The sequence below is a fragment of the Mesoplodon densirostris genome, chromosome 2 (assembly GCF_025265405.1).
Source record: "Mesoplodon densirostris isolate mMesDen1 chromosome 2, mMesDen1 primary haplotype, whole genome shotgun sequence".
Classification (NCBI taxonomy): Eukaryota; Metazoa; Chordata; class Mammalia; order Artiodactyla; family Ziphiidae; genus Mesoplodon; species Mesoplodon densirostris.
In genome coordinates this window covers 120,354,641-120,368,377 of record NC_082662.1, presented here as the reverse complement: position 1 = coordinate 120,368,377, position 13,737 = coordinate 120,354,641, and the positions used below count along the sequence as shown (strand labels likewise).

At 61.4% G+C, this 13,737-nt stretch overlaps 8 non-coding genes across 8 annotated transcripts; 5 read left to right on the top strand and 3 right to left on the bottom strand.

The window, feature by feature from the left end:
- Positions 1 to 185: 185 nt before the first annotated feature.
- TRNAG-UCC (transfer RNA glycine (anticodon UCC)) lies at positions 186 to 257 on the top strand. The gene has a single exon. It is a non-coding gene; the product is annotated as a tRNA-Gly (tRNA).
- Positions 258 to 532: 275 nt separating this feature from the next.
- Positions 533 to 604, top strand: TRNAE-CUC (transfer RNA glutamic acid (anticodon CUC)). Its single transcript has one exon. It is a non-coding gene; the product is annotated as a tRNA-Glu (tRNA).
- Positions 605 to 4,733: 4,129 nt separating this feature from the next.
- Positions 4,734 to 4,804, bottom strand: TRNAG-GCC (transfer RNA glycine (anticodon GCC)). The gene has a single exon. It is a non-coding gene; the product is annotated as a tRNA-Gly (tRNA).
- Positions 4,805 to 6,449: 1,645 nt separating this feature from the next.
- On the bottom strand, positions 6,450 to 6,532 carry TRNAL-CAG (transfer RNA leucine (anticodon CAG)). Its single transcript has one exon. It is a non-coding gene; the product is annotated as a tRNA-Leu (tRNA).
- A 590-nt stretch (positions 6,533 to 7,122) lies between these two features.
- On the top strand, positions 7,123 to 7,194 carry TRNAD-GUC (transfer RNA aspartic acid (anticodon GUC)). Its single transcript has one exon. It is a non-coding gene; the product is annotated as a tRNA-Asp (tRNA).
- Positions 7,195 to 8,014: 820 nt separating this feature from the next.
- On the top strand, positions 8,015 to 8,086 carry TRNAG-UCC (transfer RNA glycine (anticodon UCC)). Its single transcript has one exon. It is a non-coding gene; the product is annotated as a tRNA-Gly (tRNA).
- A 275-nt stretch (positions 8,087 to 8,361) lies between these two features.
- TRNAE-CUC (transfer RNA glutamic acid (anticodon CUC)) lies at positions 8,362 to 8,433 on the top strand. Its single transcript has one exon. It is a non-coding gene; the product is annotated as a tRNA-Glu (tRNA).
- A 4,134-nt stretch (positions 8,434 to 12,567) lies between these two features.
- On the bottom strand, positions 12,568 to 12,638 carry TRNAG-GCC (transfer RNA glycine (anticodon GCC)). Its single transcript has one exon. It is a non-coding gene; the product is annotated as a tRNA-Gly (tRNA).
- Positions 12,639 to 13,737: the final 1,099 nt, after the last annotated feature.

Below are 13,737 nucleotides of genomic sequence, written 5' to 3'. Positions count from 1 at the left end.
GGCGGCTGCGGCTGAGGAGGAGGAGGAGAACGAGGAAGAGAAAGGGGAGCAGGAGGAGGAGGAGAAGGAGGAGGAGTCGTCAGAGAAGGAGTCGGAGGAGGAGGAGGAGGAGCAGGAGGAGGCGGCGACGAGAGCGCGCTCGGGCGAGCCCGGTGCCGGCGTCTCGGGGCGGCCCGGGCTGTGCAGCGTTGGTGGTATAGTGGTGAGCATAGCTGCCTTCCAAGCAGTTGACCCGGGTTCGATTCCCGGCCAACGCAGCGGGCTGACCTTTTGCCGGGCTCTGCGGGCGGCCGGCCGAGGGCCTGTGAGGGAGAGCTGGGAGCAGGGAGCTAGCTGGCCCAGGCGGCTCTTCTTGTGTGTGCGAGAAGCAGGCGCGCGGTGTTGTGAGGGTGCTGCAAGCAGGACGGACGGGAGGCCACGTGGATTGCCAGGGGCGGCGCGTGGCTGGACTTGGAAAGGCCGGGTCTTGGCGCCAAGGTGGCGCCGAGCGGGTGCTATGGGTCGAGCAGGAGCAGCGGGTAGAGGCGGACGCTCCCTGGTGGTCTAGTGGTTAGGATTCGGCGCTCTCACCGCCGCGGCCCGGGTTCGATTCCCGGTCAGGGAAGCCCTTCTTCTTCCTCTCTACCTCCCACCGTCCACATCCCACTTTTAGGCCACCCGTGCTCCGGGGCCTCGGCGCCGCGCCCCGACAACAGCCGCCCGGCGCCCTGCACCTCCAGCCCAGGCCCTGCCAGGCGACCTCCACCCTCCCTCCCCGGCCCAACCTTTTGGCCGCACTGGCGCGCGCCCACTCGAGGCCTTCGACGTCCCGCGTCTTCCTTTTCGGACGCTTGCCTCAGCCCCAAACACGAGTGGCCGGGGCAGCGCCTCTCCCCGCCGAGGCTGTGGCCACGAGCAAACGGCCCCGCCTGTGTTTGGACTCTCCAGCGGCACTGCTTCTCCCCACGGCGACAGCGGCGGCGGCGCCGACGGCGACGGCGGTGTCACACGCGGTGCCTTCTGACAGCGCCGGATCCCCCGTGGAAAGGAGCACCGGTGGGCAGACGGGTGCTTCGAACCACCGCAGCAGGCTTCCTGAACGCCCGCGCCGGCGCCTTGGGGGTGGCTGACAGTGTGGGATGAAGGTGTTTGTGGCCGTGGTCGGTGGCCACCCCACGCGGGTTAGGGAACGGAGCAGAACGACCCCATGGAGAGGGGGCGGCGGTGGGCCGCGTGCTGGGAGGTGCGAGGAAGGGCCTGTGGTGTGTGGCTGGAGCCCGGGCAGGAGCGGGAGGTGTTGGCCTGGCGGAAACCTGGCCCGGGAGAGCAGCTGGCCACTCAGGCAGGGGCTCAGCAGAAGCTTGGGGGTGATGGCGGCACCTGGCCCGGCACGTGTGTGCGGGTGGGCCTGGAGTAGGAGTGGGTCTGAGGAGCGCCGGCGGAAGTGAGACTTCCGGGCAGGACATGTGACAGTCGGGCCTGGGATACAAGGGGAAGGTGGCGGGGAGAGGGGTCCGAGCCTGCAGGCTGGGGGGAAGGGCGGGGTGTGTGAGTGGGCTGTGGGCCGAGGAAGATGGTGGGAGAGGACCCCTTCGCGGTGGGGTGGCGGGTGAGCGCCCCAGACCGGTGTGCTGTGCGGCGAGGTGGTCAGGCTAAGCAATGGGTTGGGACTGGGGACGGTGGGTAGGAGGCAGGCAGGAAGGAGAACAAGAGAAACGGAGCGCGCCACGGGGGCTAGGCGGGGTCCGAATGGGGTGGGGGCATTCTACTGCCCCAGAGACATACATCACCTCTCATCGGGAGAAGCCATCCAGTCTCAGGTGTGTGTAGCGGCGGGGGTGGGGGGAGGAGGGGTTGAGGTTGAAGGAGGCCAAAGGAGAGGTCCCGTCTGATCCCGCAATCCCACTCCTGGGTACGTACCCGGAAACGATGAAACAAGGGTTCAAAAAGGCACAAGCACCTCCGTGTTCACCGCGGCACTATTTGCACTAGCCAAGACATGCAAGAAAACCCAAGTGCCCATCGACGGGTGGCTAGTACAAGAGGAGGTGGTATATATGTACTATGCAGTATTACTCAGCCATTAATGAAAAAGAATGAAATATTGCCATTTGCTGCAACAAGAATGCTCCCAGAGAATATTACACTTAGTGAAGTAGGTCCGACAGAGAAGCACAAAGATAGGTGGACTCTCAAAAGTACTACCAATGAATGTATGTGCCAAAGAGAAACAGACTCACAGACCTAGGAAACACAGTGATGGTTACCCGAGGAGAAAAAGGAGGGGTGGAGGGATGAATTAGGAGCTCGATGAACAGACACACAGTACTTCATATCAAGGAGATAAGCAACAAGGATTTACAGAATAACACAGGGAATGATATTCAATATCCTGCACTAACCTATACTGGAAATCAATCTGAAAGAATATTAAACATGGAAAACAGTATCCCCTTGCTGTACACCTGAAGCTAACTCAATATTGGTAATCAACTCTTCTCCCTAAACCACAAGTACCACTAGTTGAAAGTAAGTAAGTAAATAAATAAATAAAAGCAACGAACAAAATAAATAGGAGAAACATGAGCCATCGGATGATCCAGCAATCCCCATCGTGGGTACACATCCGCCAAAGGGAAAAACCGTTGTTTGAAGAGATCCACGCACCCCCGTGTTTGTAGCAGCACTACGTGCCACAGCCAAGACAGAGGAGAAACCCATGTGCCCATCAACGGTTGGCTGACGGAAAAAGATGTGGTATATATGTACTGTGGAATATTCCTCAGCCATTTCCGAAAATGAAATATGGCCATTTGCCACAATGAGGATGGTCCTAGAGAATATTACACTTAGTGAAGTAAGTCTGACAGAGAAGCACAAAGATACGTGCAATCTAAATCTAAAACATAGTAGAAAAGAACGTATGTGCCAAAGAGAAACAGACTCACAGGCATAGAAAACACACTGATGGTTACCCGAGGAGAAAGGGAGGGGTGGAGACATAAGTTAGGAGCTGCGATGAACAGATACACCGTACTTCATATAAAAGACATACGCAACAAGGATTTCCAGTAGAACACAGGGGATGCTATTCAGTATCCTGTAGTAAGCTATAATGGAAAGCAATGTGAAACAACATTAGACATGGAAAACAGTATCCGCTTTGCTGTGCACCTGAAACGAACTCAATATTGTTAATCAACTTTTCTTCCAAAATTACAGCTACTAGTTCTTATAGGTAAGTAAGTAAATGGAAAGATAAATATCAAATGCATAAATAAAAACAACACACTAAAAAAAAATAGGTGAAATATGAGCTCTCACACGATCCAGCAATCCCCATCGTGGGTACACGTCGGCAGGGGAGAGAAACGGTCATTTGAAGAGATCCATGCACCCCCATGTTCACAGCAGCCCTACGGGCCACAGCCAAGACATGGACAAAACCCAAGTGCCCATCAACCGATGGCTGGCACAGGAAGACGTGGTATATATGTACCGTGGAATACTACTCAGCCATTCAAAAGAGTGAGATAGTGCACCAATAAGGAGGGACCAAAGTATATTACACTTAGCGACGTGAGTCAGGCAGAGAAGCACAACGACATGTGGCACGTAAACCGTACTACAAACGAATGTATGTGCCAAAGAGAAACAGACTCACAGACATAGAAAAGACACTGTTCGTTAGCCAAGGGGAAAGCGTAGGGCGGGGAAAAATCCGGAGCTGCGATTAACAGAGAGGAAATACTATACATAAAGCACATAAGCAACAAGGATTTACTGTACAGCGCAGGGAACTGTATTCACATGTCGTGATAACGTATAATGAATGGAAAATAAGCCGGAAAAGGACATATAACGGAATCACTTTGCTGTACACCTGAAAGTAACACGCTGTTGTAAACCAACCACGCTGCTACGAAAAGGAGAAGACGACGAAGGGGGAACAAAGGAGGGCAACGGGACAGAGGCAAGGGCAGGATCCTTGACAACGTAGGATGTGGAAAGGATCGGGGGAAAAGTGGGGAGATTGGAGGTAGGAGGGTGGTGTTTGTGGCAGTAGGCTGGAGGCTGAGGCGGTGGTGCTGGCGGTGCTGTCCCGAGGGCTGATGCTGTTGGTGGGAGCAGAGGTTCAGGGGACGGGGTGGTGTTTGTCGTGCCGATGGTGGTGGGGGCAGTAGCGGTGGAGGAGCGGGCCGGTGTTGGAAACGTATTTCTGTTGAGGGTCCAAACGTGAATCTAGAGGGCAGTCTGCGATGACAGTGTGGACTTCTTTGGAACTCCTCGTGCACGTGAACGCTTTGGGGACTCTCCAGGAAAATGGGATGTATCACTCGCAGAGGTGGCAACTTCCTTGCTCCTGGTCGTGCAAACATAGTATGATTTTCGGAGTGGGGGCAGAGTGAGGCAGAGAGCTTGGACACGAGGCGAAAGGTGAAGAGGTTGGGCCGTGCGGGTGCCAGTGTGGGGTGCTCCTTCCAGTGAAAAGCGTGACACAAGCGGGGTCGGGGTGAGGAAGGGAAGAAGGCCAAGGAAGGGGTCTGGGCGCAAGAGTGGCTGAGCCCGCAAGGTGTCGGGTCCTGGAGGCCTGGCTCCCGGGTGTGTGTGGGGTGGGGGCGTCGGCGTGGGAAGGACAGGGGCCGGAAGGTGCGGTGGTGAGCGAGCCGTTGCAGGACCGGTGCCTTGGGTGTGGCAGCGGGGAAGCCCAGCTCCGCTTTGGGGCTGCGGGAACCAAAAGGGGGCGCTGCGGCTGCATGGGCCGGGAATCGAACCCGGGCCTCCCGCGTGGCAGGCGAGAATTCTACCACTGAACCACCCATGCACCTATGGCCGCCGGCGCCCGCCGCTGTCCCAGCGGCGCCCAACGCTGCCCCAGCGGCGCTCGCCGCCAACCGCCGGACCCTGGTCACTGCTCGCCCCGTGGGCACGTGCTCCATTTGAGCAGGAGACCGACGGGCCACCTGAATGAGAGGCTCCGGGCACGCTGGCGACCCCAGGGCGCGAGGCGGTCGGAAGCACCGAGGGACGGAGGGACGCAGGCGGGCTCGGCCCGTCCTGAGCTTTCTCTGCTGTCCGCGGCCGCCGCGAGACTGTCGGTGTGGCCAGAGGAAGCCAGGAGCCGAAGCGGCCTGGCCCGCGCCCGAAGCTGCGGCTGAGCACCGACGTTCCTCTCAGCCGCCGCCCGGCCCCGACGCACAGTCCCTCTGGCGGCTGGCTTTCTTGCTGGTGCGGGGCGTGCGAGGGCGGGCGGGGGCAGGGATCGGAGCTCGGGGCTGTGCAGGGACCGCGAGCGAGGGAGATGGACACCGGGCACCTCCGCTGCCGCCGCCGTCGCCGTCGCCGAACGGCGCTCAGGCCAAAAGACCAAAGGTGTCTGAGCCTCGCCTCTGCGCTCTGCCCCACCCCCACCTCCCGCGGGGTCCCGCTCTGCTGCGTTGGTTGTGAGGAGAAGCCCTTTGGCAGACGGCCTGCTTGTTCGCGGACAGCCCGGTGACGGACGGAGCGCGCCAGGGTGTGGTTGGGTCCGGCCGGAGCAGCGGCTTCCCCGACGGACTTGCACTGTGGCGCCGAGGTGGGTGGCTCGTGCTGGGGGCCGGACGTCTGTGGTGGGTGACAGGGCATCCAGGGCTTCCGCTCACTACTCACCTGAGCACCGTTCCCGGGAGCGACTCCTGCGCCAGGCCCCGTGCAGGGAGGGCCCCCTGTGGGCTGGCCAGCAGGAGGCTGGGCTGCACGCGGCCCGGCAGGCAGGCAGGCAGGCAGGCAGGCAGGCAGGCAGGTGTGGTCCGGCCAGGGTCCCAAGGCGAAAAAGCGCCGAGGGCCCGCACCACAGGCCGGCAACACGGTGTCGGCGGCGTGGAGGGAATGGAATGGGCAGGCGGGCCGTTGGGGCTGGCGGGAAGGACAGGATGTTGGAAAGAGGGAGAGCTGCTGGTGGCGGAAGTGCAAGAAAGGCTGTGAGAACGAGTCCGCTGTTCGCCAGGCAGAAGTCGGAGGGTGGGCGAGACGTGGAGGGCTTTCCACACGCGGCCGTTCTGCGTGTGGCGCTGGGGGCGGGGTGGAGCGGGGGAGGGGGAGGGGGAGGGGGAGGGACGAAGGCAGGCAGGCAGGCAGGCAGGCAGGCAGGCAGGCAGGAAGACCAGCAGCAGCAGCAGCCGCAAGCAGGTGAGGAAAGATGTGCTGCGAAGGACTGAAGGGTTTCCTGGTGTGGGTGCAGGTAGGAGGGGGCGTAGCAAGTGGCGGGGAGGGCGTTTGTCCGGAAAGCCCGTCGCTGGAGGGTTCCTAGCGGGCCGTTTCTGCCGGGCCCGCGGCCATGGCTGAGAAGGTTCCGCGTCTGAGAGGCGTGGATGTCCGGGCCGGAGTTTGGAGAGGCCGCAAGAGTGCCAGGCGCGAACGGACTGGAAGGCAGTAAAGCGCTGCCATAGACAGGGCCGGGTGCGTTTGCCGGGCGGGCCAAAAGGCTGGCTTGTCAGGAGTGGGATTCGAACCCACGCCTCCAGGGGAGACTGCGACCTGAACGCAGCGCCTTAGACCGCTCGGCCATCCTGACGGCGGGCCTGGGCGTGCGCGTGGCCGCTCGGCTGGCTGGGACCCGGCGCGACGCGACGCGAACGCCGGTGCCCTTGGCGGGACGCGGTGCTCCGCGCCAGGCGCGCGGCCGTGTGGCTGAGCGACGGAGCGGGCGCGCGGCGGCCGACGGGGAGCAAGGCCAGACGGCGCGCCTGGCTCCGCCGCGGTGGCGCCCTCGCCCACCCCTGGCCCCGGACGGAGCCGGGCCGCGTCGGGCCAGCCCCTGCCGCCGGCCCCCACCCGCGCCTCTCCTCGCCGGCCATGGCCAGGCGCGCGCCCACGCCCTCCTCGCAGCCTTGCTTTCGGTCTCAGGGCCCCCTCCTCCCGGCGCGATGCCCGCGTTGGAGGCAATAGGCAGCGCGCACTGGGAGTTTTCAGCGGCCCGCGGGGCCGGGTCCCCGTCGGGGTCGGGGGCTGCTGCTTTGGAGGACGCGGTTGGTGTGGCGTTGGGTCGGGTCGGGTCGGGTCGGGCACGTGCCGGGCGCCCGTGGTGGGCAGGGGGCCGGAGGGCAGGGGGAGGCGTCGGCAGGCAGCCCGAGAGCGGCCCGGGCGCGGGGGCGGTGGCCGCCGTCCTCGTTAGTATAGTGGTGAGTATCCCCGCCTGTCACGCGGGAGACCGGGGTTCGATTCCCCGACGGGGAGGCAACACGCCCTCTTTTGGTGGCTGGCGCCGCTCTCTGTCCTGCCGCCTGGCTCCCAAGGGCCCTTCTTCTCCGCCCTCCGCCCTCCAGCGAGGCGCTGGACGCCAGCGCGTGCCCAGCCTGCACACCGTCGACCGCCTCCAGCCCTTCAGCCCTTCCTCCTCGCCGGGCGCTCAGTTGCCACGGCAGAGCGAGGGCCTCCTCTGGACCCCACAAGCTCTCGATGACATTGCGGCCCGCCCAAAGTGGCTGTCGCAGGAGGCTCCTTGCGTCGCGACGCAAGGCTGCACTTATGCACAGCGGCATAGGTGCACAGCGGCCGGGACGGGTGGGAGGCGGATGAGTGGCGTCCCCTGTCGGTGCGGGAAGTGGCCTGGCCCAGGCGCCCGGTGGAGAAGGGCTCTGGCGAGCCGGGGTCTGGAAGACGCGTACCCCCGGGGCGGGGGCGGGCCGCGGCGTGGAGCCCAGGGACCCGGAGCAGCAAGGCAGCGAGAGCGCCCCCCTGAGGCCGTCGGGCGGGTGTCCTAGGGCAGCTTCGTAGGGCCGGCGCGGGTGGGGCGCCGGGGGGCCTTGGTGGCGCCTGTGCCACCACAGAGCTGCCGGCCGTCGGGGCGTCGGGGCAGGGCTGCTCCAAGCGGCGGCTGCGGCTGAGGAGGAGGAGGAGAACGAGGAAGAGAAAGGGGAGCAGGAGGAGGAGGAGAAGGAGGAGGAGTCGTCAGAGAAGGAGTCGGAGGAGGAGGAGGAGGAGCAGGAGGAGGCGGCGACGAGAGCGCGCTCGGGCGAGCCCGGTGCCGGCGTCTCGGGGCGGCCCGGGCTGTGCAGCGTTGGTGGTATAGTGGTGAGCATAGCTGCCTTCCAAGCAGTTGACCCGGGTTCGATTCCCGGCCAACGCAGCGGGCTGACCTTTTGCCGGGCTCTGCGGGCGGCCGGCCGAGGGCCTGTGAGGGAGAGCTGGGAGCAGGGAGCTAGCTGGCCCAGGCGGCTCTTCTTGTGTGTGCGAGAAGCAGGCGCGCGGTGTTGTGAGGGTGCTGCAAGCAGGACGGACGGGAGGCCACGTGGATTGCCAGGGGCGGCGCGTGGCTGGACTTGGAAAGGCCGGGTCTTGGCGCCAAGGTGGCGCCGAGCGGGTGCTATGGGTCGAGCAGGAGCAGCGGGTAGAGGCGGACGCTCCCTGGTGGTCTAGTGGTTAGGATTCGGCGCTCTCACCGCCGCGGCCCGGGTTCGATTCCCGGTCAGGGAAGCCCTTCTTCTTCCTCTCTACCTCCCACCGTCCACATCCCACTTTTAGGCCACCCGTGCTCCGGGGCCTCGGCGCCGCGCCCCGACAACAGCCGCCCGGCGCCCTGCACCTCCAGCCCAGGCCCTGCCAGGCGACCTCCACCCTCCCTCCCCGGCCCAACCTTTTGGCCGCACTGGCGCGCGCCCACTCGAGGCCTTCGACGTCCCGCGTCTTCCTTTTCGGACGCTTGCCTCAGCCCCAAACACGAGTGGCCGGGGCAGCGCCTCTCCCCGCCGAGGCTGTGGCCACGAGCAAACGGCCCCGCCTGTGTTTGGACTCTCCAGCGGCACTGCTTCTCCCCACGGCGACAGCGGCGGCGGCGCCGACGGCGACGGCGGTGTCACACGCGGTGCCTTCTGACAGCGCCGGATCCCCCGTGGAAAGGAGCACCGGTGGGCAGACGGGTGCTTCGAACCACCGCAGCAGGCTTCCTGAACGCCCGCGCCGGCGCCTTGGGGGTGGCTGACAGTGTGGGATGAAGGTGTTTGTGGCCGTGGTCGGTGGCCACCCCACGCGGGTTAGGGAACGGAGCAGAACGACCCCATGGAGAGGGGGCGGCGGTGGGCCGCGTGCTGGGAGGTGCGAGGAAGGGCCTGTGGTGTGTGGCTGGAGCCCGGGCAGGAGCGGGAGGTGTTGGCCTGGCGGAAACCTGGCCCGGGAGAGCAGCTGGCCACTCAGGCAGGGGCTCAGCAGAAGCTTGGGGGTGATGGCGGCACCTGGCCCGGCACGTGTGTGCGGGTGGGCCTGGAGTAGGAGTGGGTCTGAGGAGCGCCGGCGGAAGTGAGACTTCCGGGCAGGACATGTGACAGTCGGGCCTGGGATACAAGGGGAAGGTGGCGGGGAGAGGGGTCCGAGCCTGCAGGCTGGGGGGAAGGGCGGGGTGTGTGAGTGGGCTGTGGGCCGAGGAAGATGGTGGGAGAGGACCCCTTCGCGGTGGGGTGGCGGGTGAGCGCCCCAGACCGGTGTGCTGTGCGGCGAGGTGGTCAGGCTAAGCAATGGGTTGGGACTGGGGACGGTGGGTAGGAGGCAGGCAGGAAGGAGAACAAGAGAAACGGAGCGCGCCACGGGGGCTAGGCGGGGTCCGAATGGGGTGGGGGCATTCTACTGCCCCAGAGACATACATCACCTCTCATCGGGAGAAGCCATCCAGTCTCAGGTGTGTGTAGCGGCGGGGGTGGGGGGAGGAGGGGTTGAGGTTGAAGGAGGCCAAAGGAGAGGTCCCGTCTGATCCCGCAATCCCACTCCTGGGTACGTACCCGGAAACGATGAAACAAGGGTTCAAAAAGGCACAAGCACCTCCGTGTTCACCGCGGCACTATTTGCACTAGCCAAGACATGCAAGAAAACCCAAGTGCCCATCGACGGGTGGCTAGTACAAGAGGAGGTGGTATATGTGTACTATGCGGTATTACTCAGCCATTAATGAAAAAGAATGAAATATTGCCATTTGCTGCAACAAGAATGCTCCCAGAGAATATTACACTTAGTGAAGTAGGTCCGACAGAGAAGCAAAAGATAGGTGGACTCTCAAAAGTACTACCAATGAATGTATGTGCCAAAGAGAAACAGACTCACAGACCTAGGAAACACAGTGATGGTTACCCGAGGAGAAAAAGGAGGGGTGGAGGGATGAATTAGGAGCTCGATGAACAGACACACAGTACTTCATATCAAGGAGATAAGCAACAAGGATTTACAGAATAACACAGGGAATGATATTCAATATCCTGCACTAACCTATACTGGAAATCAATCTGAAAGAATATTAAACATGGAAAACAGTATCCCCTTGCTGTACACCTGAAGCTAACTCAATATTGGTAATCAACTCTTCTCCCTAAACCACAAGTACCACTAGTTGAAAGTAAGTAAGTAAATAAATAAATAAAAGCAACGAACAAAATAAATAGGAGAAACATGAGCCATCGGATGATCCAGCAATCCCCATCGTGGGTACACATCCGCCAAAGGGAAAAACCGTTGTTTGAAGAGATCCACGCACCCCCGTGTTTGTAGCAGCACTACGTGCCACAGCCAAGACAGAGGAGAAACCCATGTGCCCATCAACGGTTGGCTGACGGAAAAAGATGTGGTATATATGTACTGTGGAATATTCCTCAGCCATTTCCGAAAATGAAATATGGCCATTTGCCACAATGAGGATGGTCCTAGAGAATATTACACTTAGTGAAGTAAGTCTGACAGAGAAGCACAAAGATACGTGCAATCTAAATCTAAAACATAGTAGAAAAGAACGTATGTGCCAAAGAGAAACAGACTCACAGGCATAGAAAACACACTGATGGTTACCCGAGGAGAAAGGGAGGGGTGGAGACATAAGTTAGGAGCTGCGATGAACAGATACACCGTACTTCATATAAAAGACATACGCAACAAGGATTTCCAGTAGAACACAGGGGATGCTATTCAGTATCCTGTAGTAAGCTATAATGGAAAGCAATGTGAAACAACATTAGACATGGAAAACAGTATCCGCTTTGCTGTGCACCTGAAACGAACTCAATATTGTTAATCAACTTTTCTTCCAAAATTACAGCTACTAGTTCTTATAGGTAAGTAAGTAAATGGAAAGATAAATATCAAATGCATAAATAAAAACAACACACTAAAAAAAATAGGTGAAATATGAGCTCTCACACGATCCAGCAATCCCCATCGTGGGTACACGTCGGCAGGGGAGAGAAACGGTCATTTGAAGAGATCCATGCACCCCCATGTTCACAGCAGCCCTACGGGCCACAGCCAAGACATGGACAAAACCCAAGTGCCCATCAACCGATGGCTGGCACAGGAAGACGTGGTATATATGTACCGTGGAATACTACTCAGCCATTCAAAAGAGTGAGATATTGCCATTTGCACCAATAAGGAGGGACCAAAGTATATTACACTTAGCGACGTGAGTCAGGCAGAGAAGCACAACGACATGTGGCACGTAAACCGTACTACAAACGAATGTATGTGCCAAAGAGAAACAGACTCACAGACATAGAAAAGACACTGTTCGTTAGCCAAGGGGAAAGCGTAGGGCGGGGAAAAATCCGGAGCTGCGATTAACAGAGAGGAAATACTATACATAAAGCACATAAGCAACAAGGATTTACTGTACAGCGCAGGGAACTGTATTCACATGTCGTGATAACGTATAATGAATGGAAAATAAGCCGGAAAAGGACATATAACGGAATCACTTTGCTGTACACCTGAAAGTAACACGCTGTTGTAAACCAACCACGCTGCTACGAAAAGGAGAAGACGACGAAGGGGGAACAAAGGAGGGCAACGGGACAGAGGCAAGGGCAGGATCCTTGACAACGTAGGATGTGGAAAGGATCGGGGGAAAAGTGGGGAGATTGGAGGTAGGAGGGTGGTGTTTGTGGCAGTAGGCTGGAGGCTGAGGCGGTGGTGCTGGCGGTGCTGTCCCGAGGGCTGATGCTGTTGGTGGGAGCAGAGGTTCAGGGGACGGGGTGGTGTTTGTCGTGCCGATGGTGGTGGGGGCAGTAGCGGTGGAGGAGCGGGCCGGTGTTGGAAACGTATTTCTGTTGAGGGTCCAAACGTGAATCTAGAGGGCAGTCTGCGATGACAGTGTGGACTTCTTTGGAACTCCTCGTGCACGTGAACGCTTTGGGGACTCTCCAGGAAAATGGGATGTATCACTCGCAGAGGTGGCAACTTCCTTGCTCCTGGTCGTGCAAACATAGTATGATTTTCGGAGTGGGGGCAGAGTGAGGCAGAGAGCTTGGACACGAGGCGAAAGGTGAAGAGGTTGGGCCGTGCGGGTGCCAGTGTGGGGTGCTCCTTCCAGTGAAAAGCGTGACACAAGCGGGGTCGGGGTGAGGAAGGGAAGAAGGCCAAGGAAGGGGTCTGGGCGCAAGAGTGGCTGAGCCCGCAAGGTGTCGGGTCCTGGAGGCCTGGCTCCCGGGTGTGTGTGGGGTGGGGGCGTCGGCGTGGGAAGGACAGGGGCCGGAAGGTGCGGTGGTGAGCGAGCCGTTGCAGGACCGGTGCCTTGGGTGTGGCAGCGGGGAAGCCCAGCTCCGCTTTGGGGCTGCGGGAACCAAAAGGGGGCGCTGCGGCTGCATGGGCCGGGAATCGAACCCGGGCCTCCCGCGTGGCAGGCGAGAATTCTACCACTGAACCACCCATGCACCTATGGCCGCCGGCGCCCGCCGCTGTCCCAGCGGCGCCCAACGCTGCCCCAGCGGCGCTCGCCGCCAACCGCCGGACCCTGGTCACTGCTCGCCCCGTGGGCACGTGCTCCATTTGAGCAGGAGACCGACGGGCCACCTGAATGAGAGGCTCCGGGCACGCTGGCGACCCCAGGGCGCGAGGCGGTCGGAAGCACCGAGGGACGGAGGGACGCAGGCGGGCTCGGCCCGTCCTGAGCTTTCTCTGCTGTCCGCGGCCGCCGCGAGACTGTCGGTGTGGCCAGAGGAAGCCAGGAGCCGAAGCGGCCTGGCCCGCGCCCGAAGCTGCGGCTGAGCACCGACGTTCCTCTCAGCCGCCGCCCGGCCCCGACGCACAGTCCCTCTGGCGGCTGGCTTTCTTGCTGGTGCGGGGCGTGCGAGGGCGGGCGGGGGCAGGGATCGGAGCTCGGGGCTGTGCAGGGACCGCGAGCGAGGGAGATGGACACCGGGCACCTCCGCTGCCGCCGCCGTCGCCGTCGCCGAACGGCGCTCAGGCCAAAAGACCAAAGGTGTCTGAGCCTCGCCTCTGCGCTCTGCCCCACCCCCACCTCCCGCGGGGTCCCGCTCTGCTGCGTTGGTTGTGAGGAGAAGCCCTTTGGCAGACGGCCTGCTTGTTCGCGGACAGCCCGGTGACGGACGGAGCGCGCCAGGGTGTGGTTGGGTCCGGCCGGAGCAGCGGCTTCCCCGACGGACTTGCACTGTGGCGCCGAGGTGGGTGGCTCGTGCTGGGGGCCGGACGTCTGTGGTGGGTGACAGGGCATCCAGGGCTTCCGCTCACTACTCACCTGAGCACCGTTCCCGGGAGCGACTCCTGCGCCAGGCCCCGTGCAGGGAGGGCCCCCTGTGGGCTGGCCAGCAGGAGGCTGGGCTGCACGCGGCCCGGCAGGCAGGCAGGCAGGCAGGTGTGGTCCGGCCAGGGTCCCAAGGCGAAAAAGCGCCGAGGGCCCGCACCACAGGCCGGCAACACGGTGTCGGCGGCGTGGAGGGAATGGAATGGGCAGGCGGGCCGTTGGGGCTGGCGGGAAGGACAGGATGTTGGAAAGAGGGAGAGCTGCTGGTG